Here is a 4,445-nt window from a genome sequence, read left to right as displayed (position 1 = left end):
TCTTCCTTCCCTTTCTCTTCTTTCACCTTTTCCCCTCTTTCTCCACTGCCTCCCACCTTTAGAGTATGACCCAAGGCTCTCTTGCAACTCAGCCCATTCTCCTCCCTTCATAGCACCCAGCTTTGTGCTGACCTGGGTGTGGAGTCTGTCTCCCTTTTCTGCCCTGTGAATGGCCCTCAGGAGCAGCCAGCCTGCCATTGCCTGTGAGCACACCCCAAAGTGCCAACCTTTGTCTAGGTCTTTCGGAAAGAAGTCAGCAAAATTATTCACTGATGAAAGAATCTAGGCTTAGGAAAGAAATCTAATCAAACCTAGGCATTTTCTCCCCCTATCAGATGATGGGAAATCTCTTATCTCTGCGTCAGCTGTGTCAGGAAAGTAACTACCTCATTATTTAATATTGGCAGATGTGACTTAAGGACTTGAGATAGAGGCCAGTAAAAATGCACATGACAGCAGTGATGGGGGAGGGAGAAGGTGGTGCTTGTTCACCCCTCCAAGCCTATGGGAACCCTGTGGGGCTGTTTTTCACTCAGCATGAGTTCATGCAGAAACCCCACGTGGGTTCTAGGGTGCATGGTGGGTAGGTTGTCGGTGACCTGAAGGGGTTCATTGGCATAGCAAAATCACAGCCCTCAAGGGCATGGGATACAGGAAAGGTTGAGGGACCCCTATAAGAACTGTGACAATTCCACCTGGACCACTCCTCGTGGAGCAGGTGGTGTCTGATACCCCCCTGCTGTGTGCATCCTTGCAGAGGAGGGGAATTGTACTCTGATCCCTTTTCTGCTCCCAGAATGAGCTTGGGGCCCGGGGGCTGTCAGGAGTGTGGGCTCCGCAGCGGCAGGGCTCCTCAGCCTATCTGCATGGGTGGGTCAGACATAGCCGTCCTTGGAGCTCAGAAGCTGAAGGGATGTCTTGCCTGCCCATTCTGCCGACACACAAATTTTCTCTGCCAGGTAGAATGATTTATTTGTATGTCTTCATTGAAGGCAATTATGTTTAAGCACCTTGCTGGGCATGCTGGGTGATCTCATGAGTGCCTGTCTCACTTGGAGGGAACGTGAAAAAAGCAGCCTCCCTTCTCCTGACTCATCCAGAAAATTCTCTTCTTTCTCTGGCACCTTCACACAGAAGTGAGGAGCCTGCCTTTCACTCTTGAGAGGCACAGATTCACTAATAAAACTCATCAAGGAGGATATTTTAAAAGTATTCCCTTTTGGAAAGAACTTTTTTTAGAAAAAAAAAATTTCAGCTCTTCTGTTTTTTTTTAACATTAAAAACAAGTTGCGCCCAGACTCTAAGATGGTGTCAGTTGTACCATTGAAGGAGAAGAGACTCATGGATGTCAAATTAGGGGAGCTGCCAAGCTGGATACTGATGTGGGATTTCCCCCCTAAAGGCATTGCTGGAGCATTTCAAGGAGGTTGCTATTGGTATTACAACAAGTATGTCAATGTGAAGAAAGGGAATGTTGCTGGAGTTTCCATGGTGCTGGCAGTTTACATGCTTTTTAACTAGTGCTGTTCTTATAAGAAACCCAAACATGAGCAGCAATGCAAGTACCACTGAAGAGGACCCAGTGTGGACTCCAGATTCCTGACCATTATCTTTGCACAGCACCTCTGAATCCTTTCATATTGGAATCAGCACCTAATGAAAGATGGCTGATATGGAGATGCTTCAGAAAAAAAAGGCAAGTTGCATAAAACTTTATTCAATTAGTAAACCTAATACTAAACATGTCTTAGATGTCCAGAGTAAATAGTTGTGTTTGGAGAAGAAGAAAAAGAGTGGAAAGGAAAAGAGGCAGAAGGACAGAGGACGAACCCTGGCAACAGAAAAGGATCCACGGAAAACAGGGGAAAGAGACAGAGGACTCTGGGTTCTTCTTTCCTCACTCACCAGTTTCTCTAATAAGGGTCGGTTCTGGCTCTCCCACCTCCTCACTACCCCCCACCACTCCTCCATCGTCCACACCTCAGTTTGGATCTCCACTCCCACCGACCCTGCTCCTAAAAGGCTTCTATGCCAGTTGTGTTTCCTCCTTAAATCAGTGCTGGATTTGACCCTCCCAGGGGGGAGGGTATTACACAATACCCTCCCCCCTCCACTGTGTTCTCTCCTTCCACACCACCCACAATGCTGGGGCTGTGTCTGTGGGGTACATAGATTACCACACTAATTCTGGTGTTTGTCAGTTGTTACATTTGAGGCACGTCCCTCACCCTCTTAAAGTTTTCACATTTGCAAACCAGCAGTAATAATAGTTCTTAGCCTGTGCCAGCACTGGCTTCTGGAGTTTCTGTTGGATGCATGTGTAGGGGTGTGTGCACGTCTGTGTATGTAGGATGAGAGACAAGGAACACAAAGACTCACTGGACAAATAGAAGTTACGGCTTTCATTCTTTGGCTCTTACTGTCACTTTTCTCTCTCTGCTTGCCCTTCCTTATCTCACCCGCTATGAACAGACCTTCCCCAAGCTTTGGCTTTTGCTCTTTTTAATTCCCAGCTCTCCTTAACTTCCCCTCTCTTCTTCTATAGACTTAACCATCACCTACAACAGATGACTTCCAAAATGGCATGTCTAGCCCCATGCTCTCTGGAGCCGCAAACCTGGCTTTGCTGCCTGCATGCCTCCGTGGTGCCTCAGATTCAACATGCCCAGTATGGCATGGAAAGAGTGCCTCCCCTGCCCTCATGCTGGACCTGACCTCTAGAGGAATAGGTATGACACTGTGTCTAGACAGACTCCATTTCCAATCCTGGCAGTACTTCGGATATGTTAATCTTGCAGTAATCTTCTGAGTTTCAGTTTGCTCACTGCAGAATGGGAATAATAAAATCCAACTGAGAAATAGGATGAGGTCTCACAGTGATGAAATATGAGATGACAGTGCAGGGAGGTGAGGCCAAGAAGGCACATCTGGGGCTAGAGGTTCTGCAGACACCCCTCAAGCACCAGTGACTGAGGGGTGGCAGGAGGATGATGCTCCCATGGCAGGGCGGCAGGCCTCGCTCTAGCAAGCTGGCGAAATAGCAGAGGTTTAGAGCACGGACTCAATGGCCAAATCTTGGCTAGACTGTTTGCTAGCTGTGCTACTTTGGGAAACTTTCTTAATATCTCTGTGCCTCAGTCTTCTTGTCTATAAAATGGATTGCCATGAGGATAATTCATCAGATCAATTAGATAAATTCAGGTAAGGTGCTTACAACAGTGCATGAAGAAAGTGCCACCAGAGTCCTTTATTTAACAAAAGCTATGTTAGCGCTCAGTGACATTTTTCTCAAAAGTTGCATGTTTACTTTTTTACTCAGGAGGTTTTGGGTGCCCTGTGGCAGTTAGAAAGCAAGGGACCCAAGGACAGTCCCCACTGTGCCTCATGCCAAGTCTTGCTTCATCTCCCTTCGTGCCATAATTCTCTCTCTGAAGTGAGACCAAGTGGGCGTTCACCAGTCTCTACCCCACCCCCTGCCTCAGAGCCTGGCATGAGCTGTGGCACCTGCACCCAGGCCAGTGACATCACCAGGCAAGGCAGCCGAGCTTGTGTGGACAAGGAGATGATGTGAGGAAGGGATGAAAAGTACCTCCAGGTTCTAGTTTCCCCTGCCCAGGTGACTCAGGCACATGGCATCATGGCACTCTTGGTGCTGTGGCCAGACAAGCAGGCGGAGGAGCTGGGCCCTGGAGAAAGAAAGAGAAATGGGCCCGAGGAGACAAGGATGAGATTGCGGAGGGGCTCGTGTCCTGTGAAAGGGCTGACTTGGTCTGAGAGGGAGCCAGGAGAGACATAAGCAGTTTTGTTTGAGTAATCTCTCTGGCTCCTGGGTGGAAAACAGGGCTTTGTGTAGGGCAAGGTGGGAAGTGAGGAGAGCAGGTACACAGCTGTTGTGGAAGGAAGGCAGAGACCTGAATCTAGGTGTTGGTAGTGGGGAGGAGTGGAGAGTCTTGTGTGGCATGAAGACTCCGGAATAACAGACAAGAAAACAATTTGTCAACTGCAACAAGTTTTACACTTGTTAAGGTGCTGTTTTCCATCTGGGAGATTCCACAAGGAAAAGGGAAAAATTGCAGTATTCATCACCTCTTTTGGCACAAACAGATTGGGTCCATGCCAGGAACCAGCAGGTCCAGAGAGCAGGAAGATGTGGCCATGCCTTTGGGGTGCTGGTGCCGAGCTGGGGAGGCAGGCCCTCTGACCAAGTAGGCCTGTATTGTACTTCCTGCCTCAACTGGGTTCAGGTGAGAACCAGGGAGGACATGAGCTTCCCCCAAGGGAGGGGCCTCCAAGTCAGGCCAGCCTGAGATTCTACCCTGTCTACTCCTCACACCTATTCCTACAGCACTGGGGTGACATGTAGGTTCATATCCCAGTTACTGCCTTACCAAGACATTTGTCAGCTGGTTGCTCCATTTGTAAAATGGGCTGACAATAAGAGAAGG

The 4,445-nt window shown here is 48.6% G+C and overlaps 1 pseudogene; it reads left to right on the top strand.

Annotated features, from left to right (window-relative positions):
- Nucleotides 1-1,298: 1,298 nt before the first annotated feature.
- LOC114500898 lies at nt 1,299-1,673 on the top strand (annotated as a pseudogene).
- The last annotated feature ends 2,772 nt before the right edge of the window (nt 1,674-4,445 follow it).

This window comes from Phyllostomus discolor, chromosome 6 (genome assembly GCF_004126475.2).
Source record: "Phyllostomus discolor isolate MPI-MPIP mPhyDis1 chromosome 6, mPhyDis1.pri.v3, whole genome shotgun sequence".
In the NCBI taxonomy this organism is placed as follows: Eukaryota; Metazoa; Chordata; class Mammalia; order Chiroptera; family Phyllostomidae; genus Phyllostomus; species Phyllostomus discolor.
Note: the sequence above shows the minus strand (reverse complement) of the source record. Positions and strands in the feature narration are given on the sequence as shown.